This window comes from Nanorana parkeri, unplaced genomic scaffold (assembly GCF_000935625.1).
Source record: "Nanorana parkeri isolate BGI_ZX_2015 unplaced genomic scaffold, ASM93562v1 scaffold498, whole genome shotgun sequence".
NCBI classification, from domain to species: Eukaryota; Metazoa; Chordata; class Amphibia; order Anura; family Dicroglossidae; genus Nanorana; species Nanorana parkeri.
In genome coordinates this window covers 946,406-963,267 of record NW_017306766.1, presented here as the reverse complement: position 1 = coordinate 963,267, position 16,862 = coordinate 946,406, and the positions used below count along the sequence as shown (strand labels likewise).

Below are 16,862 nucleotides of genomic sequence, written 5' to 3'. Positions count from 1 at the left end.
GTAGGAGTACCGATATTGTTTTTTTGGTGCTCGCCGATACTGAATAGTGATACAGGAAGTCACGTTAAGGAAGCCGGGCTGCATGTAATGACTCGACACCTTGCGATGATCGCAAGTACGATCTGCCTGTCCAAGATGGGCAGATCGTACTTTTAAAAAAAATTACTTTACAACCCTCGCAAGACAAAAGTCTTGCGAGGGTGGTACAGTGTATGGCCACCTTAACACAGGAATCCTTCTTGCAGGTAGTGAGAAAACAAGGATTACTTGACATCAATGCGCTGCAGCTTCTTAAAGTGACATTAAAGTCAAATTTTTTTCCCATGCTGCTGGGCTGTGTGCATTTACTTACCCTGTGTCTTCCCTCTTCTTCCAGTCGAATATCTCTACTGCGCATGCACCCGCCCATCATCCTTTGTGGCCGCTCAAGAATCTTCAGATCTTCGGAGGGGAGCAAGTGGCAGACACAGAGGTAAGTAATAACATGTTTGGTAACCTTTTTTACATTTTTTTTTGTGTTTTGGCATATGTCTACTGCTTGCTAGCAGCATGTAATATTTCCATATTAAAAAGGTTTAATTCTATTTTAAGCACGCATTCTCAAGATCTGCCTGGTCTTGGACCAAACTGTACAGCTTGTTCTTCTCCTATTACTTAGCAAGAAATGTGTACCACGACAAGAAAACATTTTTTTAAAAAGAGATAAAAATGAAGAAAATGTATATTCTGAGAACTATATATTATGCTTGCCTCCACTCTCATAGGCTTATACACTTTCTGATATGAAAGGCACCGATTTAAGTAAACATGGTACAGGAAGGAACAGAGGGGAGCTGGATTAGGGGAAGGTGGGCAACTTTCAGATACTATGTACTATATAAAAAAAAAAACAAAAAAAAAAAACAACACATTTTCTTCCCCCTAAAATACCGGAGAGAGCAAACTACAAATTACAAGGGGATAAGCAGTAATAGAACCCACCAGTCACTAGGGGAAATACATTTTCGGTAAACCATTAAGTACTCAGAAGATTTGAACATAGACACAATGTTCTAAATCCAGGAAGTTTTGTGGACACACCATACGCATACCAACCACAAGTATGATTATGGCAGCATTTTGGGAAACTGTAGACAGCTAATTGATGTCATAACTCCCACCGGGAAGATTAATACGGTAATAATGCATCTAACGTAAGTGACACATGGGCCAAACTGGGACATCCTCAAATTGCTGGGTGTCGATTTAATATAGCATAATGGATCCCATCAAACCCCAAGAAACGGAGTGCTGAAGTAACTGCAGATGCCTCTGCATATCACACTCCAAAAAGTGGGAGATACTTCTACAGCCCCAGCTGCACTGAGACTGTCTACAGCAGTAGTGGGTAACTCTCCTGACTTAGGGGGCCTCAAGTAGATGGTAGTGGACGTTAAGCTGACTAACCACCTGCATGTCAGGCACTAGACTTCCCGGTTCGTGATACCATACAGCGTGTTTCTATGACTTTACTTCCAACCAACTCAAAACCTTTGGAATTACTCTGCATACAAAGGAAGCCTTCCAAGAGCTTGAATCCTTCAAACAAAGAGTATTGAACCTTGTACAGAGGATCATCTGAAGTAACAGGCAGTGATTAAACCCATACCCTTTGAGACAAAGGGGTTGATTTACTAACCTTATAAACACACCACGAACATGTATACACCTCTGTAGTGTGTTCCCTCCCAGCATGATCTGTGGGTGGAATCTAAACACCTTTGTAGTGTGTACACACCCAGCAGGTGTGTTGTGCAAAGCCCTGCATGAATTGCAAGGTGATGCTGTGTAAATTAGCTCTATGTTGTGTTGCTTGCGTTGATGAATGCAGGAAAGTAAATGCATGAGCTAATCATTTTTGTCTAACAGCATTATATATGCATCATGTGCATGATTTTTCCATACATGGCATTAGTGGAAATATGCTTTTAGAGACTTTTTGGTTGATAAATACGTTTTGCTGTGTGAAAATCACACGCACCTGGTGCGTGCGTGCGTTTAGGTTAGTAAATCACCCCCAAATCGTCAGGAAGCAATTCAGCACCCGTGAGTACTACTGTTCGAGACTTACACACGGTTTGGTTGAATCTCTCTTCCATGTGTGACAAACACTCCCGGTGAAATTACTTAATTGAATTTACCAGGACTCTGTTCGTGTATTCAACATTAGTATCCGACTAAGCTATTTATCTCAGGGTCTGCCTGTTCCAGTCCGAGAGCAGTGGCTACAATTGTAACTGATTAATAGTTACACCATTCCTCTCAGGGATTACAATCCTTTTCAGCTTTTTTGGAATGACCGAAATACCATAAAGGAGTATCCAAGGCTAAACAGTTACACTGTATCTCATTTACAGCTACATATTGTTTTCCATTTTTTCAGCGCTGTTTTCTCAATGAACTTGAGTTTAATCGGTACCACTTACAAATGCTGATCGGCCTGTCCTAGAGTGCATGTTTTTTGGTATGTAAGTGTGGGGTGTGGCAACAACCTTTTTTAGTGAGCAATATGTGGTGGCTAATTGGTGTGTATATAATGACCAAGATTTTTAATCAACAAATTTATACTATTTTATACAACATTTTGACTCTCCGACCCTCATTAATACTGTATTTCGATTTTATCCCCATTCGATCATTTCACAATCTTTTTTCTGTTCTGCCAAACAGTTGAGAGCTGTTTTGAGAGTCATTTGTCAACAAATTTACCCTATTATAGGGTTTAATTAAAATTGGGTTTGGTGCTCTGGGTATAAACCCTCTCTTTTTTTGCCCTCAAGTACACCCCTGACATCATTTTCGGATACTGCGGACACATGAAACAGGAAAGTGTCAAAGACTACAGGCATGCGTCAAGAGATGGGCATAGAGTGTAGAATAAATGGTCAGAGACTACAAACATGCTATAGGAGTTGTTGATGACTGGGCACATGCTTCAGGAGATAATCATAGACTAGGGACACAGTGTATGAGACTGACAGAAATCACTGCTATTACAGGGCAACAGGAAAACACAATTGACTACAGGGGTCCTGAGGGCCACACAAAAAGTGCTAAAGGGATGAATGTGTCCCCAGGCAGCAGGCTGGGCTCCAGGGATCCACAGGCAATGCTAATCTTTGCTTTTACAAATGCATACAATTTTATTTTACCAATTTTATTATATAGCTGCATCACACAAGTCCACATACAACATTTTAAAATGTTTTTTATGCTAAAACTCCTGGGATCTGTGGCAGGCTACAGGATAGATTTCCAATAAAGAACATGGATTTCGAGAGCACATTCTGCCCTTTGTTTAGAAGTAAAGAGTTCTAAAAGGGCTGCTGTCATCTTTTTTGCATATCATCTTTTTTGCATATCATCCGAGTATGGCACATGGTAGTGGACTAGAATATTTTTTATTGTTTAGAATTTGACATCTGCATGTTAGACCCGACACATTGCTTTGTGACTGCTGGTAAATAGTTAACATTTTACTACAGTTTATTTGTTTATTTCGTTTATGGTTGGAGTAAGGCTACATTCTTGCCACTTGTGTTTTTGTGCTCTATATGCAGAGAAAAATTTGTCAGGCTACATCAGGGGTGCCCACAATTTTGTGTGTTAAGATCTACTTTTCAAATGACGTGCTACATGAGATCTATCAAAAAAAAAACACCTCCCTCATTCTCTCTCTCTCCAGGCTGTCTCTCCTCTCTCTCTCTCCAGGCTGTCTCTCCTCGCTCTCTCTACTGGCTGTCTCTCCCCGCTCTCTCTCCTGGCTGTCTCTCCTTGCTCTCTCCCCTGGCTGTCTCTCTTTGCTCTCTCCCCTGGCTGTCTCTCTTTGCTCTCTCCCCTGGCTGTCTCTCTTTGCTCTCTCCCCTGGCTGTCTCTCTTTGCTCTCTCCCCTGGCTGTCTCTCTTTGCTCTCTCCCCTGGCTGTCTCTCTTTGCTCTCTCCCCTGGCTGTCTCTCTTTGCTCTCTCCCCTGGCTGTCTCTCTTTGCTCTCTCCCCTGGCTGTCTCTCTTTGCTCTCTCCCCTGGCTGTCTCTCTTTGCTCTCTCCCCTGGCTGTCTCTCTTTGCTCTCTCCCCTGGCTGTCTCTCTTTGCTCTCTCCCCTGGCTGTCTCTCTTTGCTCTCTCCCCTGGCTGTCTCTCTTTGCTCTCTCCCCTGGCTGTCTCTCTTTGCTCTCTCCCCTGGCTGTCTCTCTTTGCTCTCTCCCCTGGCTGTCTCTCTTTGCTCTCTCCCCTGGCTGTCTCTCTTTGCTCTCTCCCCTGGCTGTCTCTCTTTGCTCTCTCCCCTGGCTGTCTCTCTTTGCTCTCTCCCCTGGCTGTCTCTCTTTGCTCTCTCCCCTGGCTGTCTCTCTTTGCTCTCTCCCCTGGCTGTCTCTCTTTGCTCTCTCCCCTGGCTGTCTCTCTTTGCTCTCTCCCCTGGCTGTCTCTCCTTGCTCTCTTTCCTGGCTATCTCTCCTTGCTCTCTTTCCTGGCTGTCTCTCCAGGCTGTGTAAACTAATATTCTTTGATGTAATACATAGCACTTCAACCACCAGTATCCACCAGAAAGGTGTCCGGGAGCTTGGCTCAGCAGACTCCGGCTAATAGGTAATCATGTGTGCACAGCTAAATAAATATACCAAAATGGAATAAAGGGGCCGCCATTCACACCCTTTGTGATCTACCAGCATCAGCTTTGAGCGCTACTGGTAGATCACGAACTACCTAATGGGCACCCCTGGGCTAGATAGATGCAGTGATTATGCTTCTATTTCTACTTGAATGACCTGCGTTTAGATGCATCAGCTTCCAAATCCTAGCATCAAATCATGTTTACATGCATTTTGGTGTGTTTAGAAGTTAACGGAGAACTATCGGGTGAGTGAATTCCACTCTTCCCCAAAGTTAGAGCTGACCTGTGACAATGAAGCTGCCACACATCGGCTCTACTGATCGGGAAGTGAGGGAAAACAAACCGCCGCTCACTCAGTTGCTGATCATCTCCCTGCATCTGACTGTCGGTCACTGCTCCCCGCAGGGATTCTCCATTCCCCTCTCCGATCCTCCAGTGCTGACTGGAGGAATAGAAGGCAGAGGCAGCATGTAAAGCTGGCTCTGCCCCAAAGTTGTCAGCCAGCAGGGTGGATCTCAACAGTATCATCGGGATCTGTCCCGGCTACAGCGCTCTCAACATATAGTGGGGAATAGTCTGCTATATACTAAGTTTTGGGTCACGGAAGGACGTTAGTATTTGTCCTCCGGTGACCCTCAAGAGAACTATGGGAAAACAAGGCTACCCCATAGTTCCATTTTAAAATCGAATCCTAGATGCACCTGACTTCTATTATTACTAAACACAGAAAAACTGACTGCTGATATAAGCATCTAAATGCCAGGTGTGAATAGATCCATTGCAAATCATATTATATTGTAAACAATTACTAAATCCATGAAAAACCATCATTAGGTAAAATGACAGCCTTCAGTTAAGGATTAAAGTGGACCTAAAAAAAGAGAAGCAGAACACAAAAGACTAGTTACCAGTATTTGTTAGCTGATCTTTTCCTTATTACGGACTTGCCATGTCCCTGCATGGAGGCAACCATCTTGGCAGGGATTGGCTACCACATGTTATAGCTGCCCCCCTGATTTGGCAGGGGAAAAAACAAGGAAAGCTGCAGAAAGAGAGCTGCAGATTGAACAAAGTAGAAGAAAAGGGATTCTTTCACTGTGGTTTCTCAGTTAAAGCTTTTACTCCAGCAAAGTGAAGTTAGCAGTACAGCAGTGACATCAAATCTCACAAGACTAAAGCTGGCCATATACATTAAGATTTTTCTAAATTTCCCCATCCACCCTAAAGAGCATTGATGGATTGGCCGAAAATTTTTCACCCATGTTTTTTGACAAAAGTCAAGTGAGAAATTGTATTTTGTCAAGCCAGGTAGTGCCAGCAGGGCCCCTTTGATCAGTGTATGCTGGCATGCCATTACATTCTCGGGACCCAGCCAATTGAGTGACCGAAGAATCGGAATCCGGAAAAGGAAGGAGCCGAAGATGAAGGGGAATTGGTTTGGCAGGCAAGTCTGCCTTTTTATTTGCCTTTACTTTTGCTTTAAAGACTTTTAGGGCAGGGTCTTCACTATAGACATGGAAAATAGGATGTGGTTTTCTACTTTCTCTCTATATTATCTCCATATTTTAGGTAGGACTGTTAATTTTGTTCTCCTTGTTATTATTCTTCAATGCTTTTGAATTCAGACATTTGCACATTTCCATGCTCTGCAAATTAAAGCACATGCAAATTATTCTGGGCACAGTGACACTTTTTTTTTTAGTTAATTAAAAAACAAACTTTGTTCCTAGCCATCTTTCCACATTGCTGTTTCCTTAGAAACAATTTCTTTGTAGCTGGTGATTTGACAAGTTAGATTCCAAGCAGCAATAATCATTGTTACTATAGAAACATGGCTTTGCTCTGAAGAACGGAGAATGCTCTTTAGAATTCACCAGTAATAAATACCAAGCGACCTACCCATAACTATAACCGCCTACAAAACTTTAATTCCACAGACGTGCAGTATGTACCAACATATCTTGTCTGGATACATGCCAAACAATATCATCCAAAGTTCATACACTGCAGCCCTAAACTGATGCCCAATGACCTTATGTGTAGAAGACAGGCATCATGATATAGCTATGCAAGGCAGGCGACTGATGGAATTGTTAAACAATTCTCTGTTTTATAGCCAGATTGGTAACATTAAATATGCTACTCCTGGAGTGCTCTAGTAATTAAGGATTCATTCGCAAGCAGTGAACATAACACAGTGGTGGACAATATGGAATTCAGGAGCCAGCAGGATTTTAAGGGGCCAGCTCCACTGCCAACTAGAAAAAAAAAATGAGTAAAGTTGGGAGCCAGCTATAAATTTAAAAGGAGCATTGGCTACCTGCCTCCTGGGATTTGTCCAGCCCTAAACAATATTAGCAAAAATGGCCTCATTGATCAATTTGCCTGAGAGAAGAATCTTCCGAGAGTCAGGGTGGCCCACAGTCATCAAGCAGATCCTCTTGTTTCCATTGCAGCATGGAGGAGGGAAATGGATGAATATATGCGGTTGATATTGGAAACACGCCATTGGAGACCATTCTCTTGAGACACATTGATAAATGAGGCCCAGTACAATGGTCAAAGAGAAAAGGAGCTGTTTATAAAGATTTGTAAAATGTCTGTTTTTTATTAACTGCCTATTAACAACAACAGAACCTCACCGGTTTATAAACCTTTGCTATAGGAGGGCACAGTACTGAAGTAAAAAAAAAAAAGAAGAAAACCACAATAACATCATCAGTTTATATGCAATATACAAGACACAAAGGTAAGCAGGAAACATCTTTTAGCTCAAATAACAAACAAATCTTCCTTGATTTGTGCCATACATGCTCCCCCTCCCAGACACTGCATCATCAAATTTGGGAGGTTTGAGTAGCACAGTCAGTTCTGCCACTCCAAAAAGCAGTGGGCAGGCCTAGGTGTAGCCAGGTGCAGCAGTGGCAATGCCGATAGTCACACCCCCTGCAACATTTTCTTACCCCACTGTAGTGCAAGCAGCAGGCACATCCTACATAAAGCTGGCCATACACCTTACAATTATCTGCAGATTTTCTGTGGTCAGATGGAAAAGGTGCAGCAGATTCCTCCATCTGCACTTAACTGTGTGGATGGAGTAATCTCCACCTGGGCCAACCTGTTGCACTTTTTCCATCTGACCACAGAAAATCTGCAGATAATTGTAAGGTGTATGGGCACCTTAAGAGTGGCAACTCGGCTCGGAATTCAGGAGCAGTATAAATGCAGAACTGAATCCAGAGAAAACTGTAAATGCAGATGCACCTTTAGACCCCGTTCACATTGAGCGATTTATAGCGCGGTAATTCCCGCGATATTGCGGCAATTTACAGCGCGATATCGCTGTCCAATGCTTCTCAATGGGGCAAAGGGTCCTGCTGTCGCGGGTCATGTATCGCTACAGCAGGACCCTTTTTGGAGCGGATTTAGCCGCGATTCAAGCTTAATTGAGCTCTGTAGCACATTTTTTAACAGGAGATCATAGTCCTACTTTAAGGAAAGGTCATTCAGCTTCCCTGCATTTATAATAATGGATTATGAATTTCAAGTTTTATAAGTCTTTATGCATTGCCAACAAATATCTTTATAATATGCACTTTAGTACAGAAATTGCCCAGGGATTTTTTATATATTTTATCTGGCTATCATGCTTTTCCTATAATATGTAACAGCAGTGTAAATGAGTAGTAAAAAAAACAATTCCTCATTTATCTCTGTATCTATAAGCATTGTGGAGAAATTAACTTTTAATGTTTACAATGCAGTCATTAAAATCCCTCTACTGAACCTGCATTCACAGCTGAGCTGAGCGCATTTTATGTGATTCAGAAGAATTTTGTTGCCTTGTTTCCATGCATTTTTCAAGAGTTGTAATGCTTGTTTGTTATTGGGAAGCCATACTTCCACTGTATAGTTATGCTAGTGAGTTGCGAGACCCAGTACTGGGCTGGATTATTTTTTAATCCCTCAATCACCCCTTATTCTGCATACGCTACATAAAAGATTTGGTCTTCTGGGCCTTCCCACTACAACCAACATTTGAAGACTACAGCATTTACATGATAATCATTATTGACGTTATATTGAGGTGAAAATTGTGAGTTTAGAGCAATCGTTATTTTTGTGTACATTATCATTTTTTATCAAATACAATACATCTGAAATTTAAATAATTAAAGGGAGAATTAGGGGGAGAGTGAAATACACTCATCCCCATAATTAGAGGTGACGTGCGACACTGTAGCGCCCCCCGCGTCAGCTCTATTGATCGAGAACTGAATGATCACATACCTCTATCACTCAGTTCCTGGTAATCTCCGATCAGACGGGGAAGGGGACAGGCAGAGGCGGCTTTCAATCAGGTAGCGGGGTGGGTCCCGACAATATTGTTGGGATCCGTCCGGGCTTTGCGCTGTTCAGCATATAGTGGGCACTAGCCAGCTATATACGGAGTTTTGGGTCATAGTAGGACATTAGTACATGTCCACCTGTGACCCTAAAGAGAACTATGGCAAAAAAAAGTTTGGCCATAGTTCTCTTTTACATTTTACATTTTACATTTTTTTAGGTGGAAAAAAAATTATGCATGTATAGCGGTTTTATATTAGTTTTGAATGGAATATGGAAGGTTTAAATCCTTTACTATGGAATTTCTAACAGTCCGCTTCAGGCTGGGGATTGTTATTGCACAGGAGAAGAATTCCCATCCTCGAGAGTTGTCACTGGAACAGGATGACCTTACCTTTTTCTCAGGTGGTAGCTATAACAGTTTGTATTTCCCTCACTTTCTACCTCTGTGACAATGTTTAAAAGGACAAATACAGGACTTTACTTTTCCAACAGACCGCAATAAGAACCCTACAAAAGGGTTCAACCCTTCTCTTCACTCTGTACAAAAGGTTTGCCTTTAAATGCCCTTTAACATCAAACCCAAGCTCAAAATGTGAAAATTTTACATTTCAAAGCCATTACCTGTAAGGGTTAAAAATCAGATTTTCCACAGGACTATTTATAGACAAAAAGACAAATATATATATATATATATACACACACACACATACACACACAGCAAATGCTTTTTTATTTTTTGCCCAAACAATTAGTCATTCTGTTTTTCCAAACAGCTGGCTCCAACTCTCTCAGCTCCCCTTCCCTGAACATCCTGTCCAGTACAATACCACAAAAGAGCAAACTCTCCAGCAGCTGTCTATTTACTAGCCAGGAGAAGGAAGGAAGTAGGCGGGGGAGCAGGGAGTGACTTGCCTTGATCAGCCTGTGTGTTTGTGGAGACGCACGCAGTGGCTGCTCCATAGGACCCTGCAGGGGAAAAGAGCAACCCTAACACAGGATATCAGGGCCAGTGCTCAGTGGACCAGCTGAATTTTTAACATAAAGGAGCAGCACTCATTGTAAGTGATTTAAACAGAATTTGAAATAGCTTAAAGGATAATTAAAGCTTCCTTTTTGTTTGCATAGATCAACGGCAAGCAAGCAGTAGATATATGCAAAAAAAACAACCTGCTTTAACAGAGGTTAATAGCAGCCTGTGTCTTCCATGCACGCCATTGTCCGAAAATGTGAAGATCTTTGGGCGGCCGCAAAGCATCTTGGGGCGGGCGCATGCGAAGTTCACATTTTCGTCCGGGAGACGAGGAGAGACGCAAGGTAAGTCTAATGACGCGTGCACCTGCATGCAGACACCGTGGAACAGGAAGTGCCAGCAAGGACAGGGGAGTCAGCGCTGGAGGGACAGATGAAAACGACAGGAAAGAAGATCGGATTAAGAAACATCATTTAAGGTAAGTGCTTTCATTAACATTGGGGGGAGGGGGAAGAAAATTGCCTTTAGGGCCTGTTCACATGATATCAGGTCCTGATCAGGTCCGGATCTGCAGACGCGATGCTACTGATGCAGTGTGTTTGTCGTGTTTTGGCTGTGTTTTTGATGCATTACAGTTGGGGGAAAAAACTTTTTTTTTTTTGCTGGAGTGTGGCTGTCAGTATGTTAGCTGCAGTGCGTTTGACGCGTTTAGCGTTTCCGGTCCGTTTCCTGACCGGACAAAATGTGACATGCAGTATTTTTTCTGTCGTAACCTGGACGGACTGCGCACGTGAGGACTGTAGCCCATAAAACACATAGGGATGCATTTTTAGTGCAGGAGCGTACGGATCAGGGCAGCACAGAAAACGGACGTTGCGTGAACAGGCCCTTAATGTGACTTTAAAAACCTTTTGACTCTAAAATCACTTTATATGTATTACAATATGTCAAGCTCAAACAGGCTCTGGAAGCATTAGACATCCAAGCTGGTATTAGGAAATCATATACGGTTTAAAAGGTTTATTTTTGCATCCCTCCAGAGAGCTGTGTTCTCTTAAATGAGCAGATATACAATCCTCACCCTGTTCTGGATAAAACCTTAGGAAGAACATTTAAATGGTATAATGTAGAAGTTATTTTGGGCTGTAAAATATTTGGCTATAAATAAGATTTTTACTGCAGTTAAAAATGCAAATATATGTGTGGAAGTCTGGGTGAAAACACGTATTGCACTCTGCTGTGGTTAGAAAGAGCTTGCGCACACCGGCCCGTCCGGCTTTTATCTTACGAACATGCTGCACACCCGCCGAACAGCGTACGATGCTCGGCGGGTTTTGAAACATGTTCGTAAGTTTAAAGTCGTGCGACCTTACAGTAGTAGAGGTCGCACGGCTTCCACACACCTTACGATAATCGTACGATCGCGGGATTTCCCGCAATTATCTTAAGGTGTGTGGGGACCTTAAGGTTGGGCACACACCTTACAACCATCGCAAGACTTTTGTCTTGCGATGGTTGTAAGGTACTTAAAAAAAACGTACGATCTGCCTATCTTGCATAGGCAGATCGTACTTGCGATGATCGCAAGCCACACCCCCTGAGGGGCGGGCTTCCGATGACCGCAATGCCGAACGGGCAGTGTGCGCTTGCGCACACTGGCCCGTCTGGCTTTTATCTTACGAACATGCTACACACCCGCCAAACATCGTACGATGCTTGGCGGGTTTTGAAACATGTTCGTAAGTTTAAAGTCGTGCGAACTTACAGAAGCAGAGGTCGCACGGCTTCCACTTACGATAATCGTACGATCGTGGGATTTCCCACGATTATCGTAAGGTGTGTGAGGACCTTAATGCAGTATAAACCCCACAGGGTCACTGGCAGTTTACTTCTTGAAGCATGTGCTGTGTGATTTTCTCGCTCTCTTTTCTTATCCCCAATTACATTTAGGGTCCGTTCAAACCAGTCGCTGCTGTGCGTGGTAAAGGAAACAGGGTGATGTGATGACTACAACACATCGCACGGTTTGCCTTTTCTTCTTTAACTATTGCAATGGCAAAATTATATTTAATTTAGCTTTATGTAGCACACCACCAAAATGCAGTCATGTGATCTGAGCAAAATACCCTTATAGGGCAACTGTACTTTTTCGGCAAATGTGAGAAAATCCACTACCCCCACAAGTCTGCCCCATATACTTCTCCCTTCCCGCTGGTCTCACCTTTCATCTACTGGCCATTTCCCTCAGTGGCTGCCAGTGTACGATCTGTACACGGTAACAAAGCCCTGCACTTAGTATTTCAAATAACACGTACAAATTTTGAGCACCCATTGGTCAATGTGGTCACCTGACGTTATTTCAAATACTGAATAGAGGGCTGCGGCGCCATGTACGACTCATACACCGGCAGCCAAGGAGTGGAATGACCATTTCATAGGGTGGGTGGTGGCAGGGAAGGGTGCAGATTTGTGGGGTAATTTAATTTTCTCATGTTTGGTGAGTAAGTGGAATTGCCCTTTTAGATCGGATAGATGGCGGTGAGGAACATTTTCGTACTGACTGTTAGATATTGCTTTTAGTTAGGGATAGAGAGCAATGAGCTGGCAGTGGGTAGGTTTGGGAATTAAGACAGTTAAGAAAAAGGGGTTCTCAAATCACCAGGACTGGGATGGACTGTTGTAGTACAACAAAGCCTGGATGAAAAACGTAAGTACTAAGCAGGTATTATGCTCCGTATATGCATGTCAAGCCTCTATGTTCAATTTTCACTAGAGTCTACCTTTAACAAACCCTGTGATTATCAGCTCTTCAACTGAAATAGTTATTGCTACCTGCAATTAGGACTGTGTGAGCCAAATCTAAATGTAGTCAGGCAATTGCATCATGCCTCTGTTGTTCCCACACTCAAGTCTTTCCACGGTTTCTAAAATTGATGTACTTCCTCGTAAATCACCAATGCAGTGTGAGTCTAGTAGAAGCTCAGGCCCGAGGATACTAAACTACGCTAAATATAATCTGCCTTCTTGAACTGAAAAATAGTACAAATGTTTCAGTTGTATCATTTCCTCACATTGCCGATGCAGGCACCAAATAATTCCATCGCAGGAAAGAGTTAATGTAGTGACATTGACGAAATGCTGTAAATCACTGTTACAGATTCTTAGTATCTTCACTGAGATAACAGCTCCCAACAGAAGCGTAGTCATTGTCAAGCCCACGTTCACATTGACAGTATAGAGCAGGATTTACTCTCCGACACTGAGCAGAACATCCCATCATGCAAAGCTTAAAGCAGAACTCCAGGAAAAATTATTATTAGCCCTTGCAATGGGGCTACCCCCACACTGCAAGGGTTAAATGCTCGTTTTAGTTAAAGTGACATTAGAGTCAAAAACATTTTTCCCTCCCCCCAATGTTAGTGTCAGCACTTACCTTAAATGGGGTTTCTTAATCCGATCTTTTCTGTCCTTTTTAGCCTTCTCTCCAGCGCTGCTGCGGGTCTCTGATCCAGTGCTGACTCCTCTGTCCTTGCTGGCACTTCCTGTCCCACGGTGTCTGCATGCGGGTGCACGCTGTCCATAGCCTTACCTTGGGTCTCTCCTCGTCTCCCGGCCGAAAATCCGAACTGCGCATGCGCCCGGGCATTTTCGGACGGGAGCGCGCGGCGAAGACACAGGTAAGTTTAAACCGCTTTAAAAAATAAAATTGTTTGCATATATCTACTGGTTTAGAAACCCTTCAAGGGAGGAAAAAAATATTAAATTATATCACTCAATCCTCTGAGCCAGCCAGCTGTGACAGCGCTCCCTCCAAAATGAGAAGACATGAGGATTTAAAAGGAAGAGCAGCAAAGAGAAGGGAAACAACCATGGATTACAGTAAGGCACACATTACAGTATTGGTTTATGTTAAAAAATCTGAGGGTTTAATGTCACTAAGATTTAAAAATGAAAGAAAGGGCTAATTGGTTGCCATGCACAGCTGCTCCAGATTTTGTCTGCTCTAGTTTCGATAATTTCCCTTCTATGCGATTGGGCAATAGTGAGAAGTGGTGGGTGAAGGGACTGGAGTGATGTACTGCTCGAGTCTCATCCCTCCGTCTCTTTACTGCCCTGAAGCCCAGTGTTATGTGTAGGAGAAAGCAAGAGCATGCTGCATTTTTCTGCATCACGTCCATGTTGTGGTGTTAACAGAGCACATAGAAAACAATTGTCTTCTATGTGTCCTAGTGGTGACCTGCATTGTGCCGATGGCGTAAAGCGCAGGTCACCACTGTACGTGTGCACGGGGCCTAAAAGCTGCCCATGAACATTTGCAGGACTCTCTGACTTTTAAAAGTACTGTTTTATGTAGTGGAGCTCTGTTCTACACAGGGCCAACCATTTCCTTTAAGGGCTTGTTCACACCAAATGCAGACCAGATCTGCAAGAGTTTCTGCAAGCGGAGTGCAGTGTGTTTTGCCGTGTTTTTGCAACCAAAAAAAACTTTTTTTTAGTTTCAAATTGGCTTTCAGTGCATTTTAATGGAATGCATTCCAGAGCAGGTAAAATAGGGCTTGCTGCCGGGTTTTTTTTACATGCTCTGGATCTGAACGGTGCTGCAATGTGAACTAGAGCCCAAAATACCATTGGAATACATTGGACGCAGTTTTGATCCGGTCTGTAACTGCTCTGCTCCTGGAACGTGCTTGGTGTGAACAAGCCCTAAGTGAAGGCACAAAAACTGAAAAGAGTTTGTTAATAAAAGGAAAAGCACCCAAACATGTGCCAGAACACACACCCTTTCCACGTCCACAGAGACAAAACAATCTAATAAGAATCTCAATTGGTAGATAACACATTTTATCCAGAACTGCCTCTAGCTGTAATGTCTGTAAACATGGACTCTGACATTAAAGCAAATGCTGAAACAACAAACTAGGGACAATAACATTTCTAAATGTCAATTTCAATTCACTAAAATGAAAAGTTCATACCCCCCAAAGCAATGTAAGATTACCAGTAAATACTGTGAGGATTAATAAAGGATAAACGAAAGAAAAAAAACCCAGATAATTCACGATCAGCCAAAAATTAGTCTAATCTTCGAATCTGTGCTAAAAACATTAACTAGCAGAAACTTTTGCCAAGGTCTGCCAAGGATGCAAGACTTGCCACTAGCCTGAGGGTTAGTTCACACCATAAAAATGCATCACAACTGCGTGCATCTGGCCAGTTGCATTGTGATCCGTTTTGACGCGTTTGTGATGCGTTGAGATGTGTTTTTTTCCCCTGGATGTCCCTGGATGAGGCCACAATCAAGTCTGTTTTTTTTTAATGCGTTCCTTGCGTTTCAGTGTGTTTGCACTGCGTTTTGATGCGTTTTAGTGCAGTTAGATGCAGGTAAAATAGGACAAGCAGTACTTTTTCTGACTGCATCTGAACGGACTGCAATGGTGTGAATTAGGCACAAGAAAGCCCATAGGAAAGCATTGTGATGGGACTGCATCGCAACTGCATATGGTGTGAACTGGCCCTAATACCACGGCTTATGATAATCAGCACTCTGGGCCCATTCACACTAGCCTGTCGGCTAAAACACTGCTTTTTTGCAGATGGGCTACTGCGTTGTGGCATCTCTGGGAGTGTGTGGTGAAACCACACTGCTGAAGCTGTCACTGTTTACATTTTTTTTTAACTTTGTATGGAGTGTACAATGTGTACTTTCTATACAGGTTCCCGTACAGCAACATGGTGCACTGAACGGCTGTGCTACCACTTGAAGTGGCATCCGGTGCACTGCAATAAAATGTAGCATGGTTGCATTTTTCCACAATGCAGGGACCACCTATCATACCCGTATTGTGGTGTGAATGGGACACAGAAAACAACTGTTTTTAATGTGTCCTTGCAGTGACCAGCATTGCTCCAGAGTGGTAAAATGCAGGCCACCGCCATTTGTGTGAAAGGGCCCTTAGTGAACCTACCTCACAGCAGGCACATTTACCAAGTTACTTCAGGAGTCAGTAATAACCTAAACAAATCAAATTAAAAAAAAACTTCTACTACGAGTGAAGCCCAAATCTGCAGGCAGACACAGTCTTACAAGTTATTTTTTTGTTTTTTTTTTTAACACACAGTAGGTTTTTTTTCTTCAACTAAACAAAAATATATCTGAATATAAAAACAGTGCTATGCAAAAACATTCAGGCATATTTAGAGAAAAAAAAAAAAAAAAACAGAGCAATAAGCAAAATGCAACAACCATTCAGAATTCATCTTCCTCTGATGAGATTTCAGTAAACAAATGTCTGGTTACTATGGGTACTCATCTTTACTAGCTGCAATGCCTTGGAGCTCATCTTATACGACATGCAGCGCTGTATTTTGACAGGATCTTTTTCAATTGACATAAACATGACCTGCAGGGCAACGCATCCAAAAGGACCAGAATGCTGGGTAATGCAAGCAAAGTGAATGACAGTTTACTGAATAAGGCCCCATTCACACGGGGACACATGCTACGTACTAAGATTCCTGGTGCAAGAACCTGCAAAATGTTTGCGTCAGGACTCCAATATGTCCCTGCTCAGGCAGCAGCGGTGCCCATTTCAGTTAATAAAAGGGTGACAGCCGCCCCATCTGTCAGCATCAGTCTGCATGTAATCGTATATTCGTGGGGTTTTGAATAGAGGAGTGTCGCTGGACACAGGATAGATGCATTTAGGGACGATCATTTGCAGGTAATCACTGCATGTCTAATTACATACCAATGGTTGCAAATGGCTGCGGGCGCTTTCAACCTCTGATTGCTTCATTTAACGCTTGCCTGTTCGCATACAAACAGTTCATGCAGCTGCCCCCAATGCAAGTGTGAATAGCATTGTTGATTTGGTGCAAGCAAAAAAAAAAAAAAAA

The 16,862-nt window shown here is 42.8% G+C and overlaps 1 protein-coding gene across 5 annotated transcripts in view; it reads right to left on the bottom strand.

The window, feature by feature from the left end:
• TRAK1 (trafficking kinesin protein 1) overlaps positions 1-16,862 on the bottom strand; it is a 78,725-nt gene that overhangs the window by 45,858 nt on the left and 16,005 nt on the right. The gene's annotated exons all lie outside the window — the stretch shown is intronic.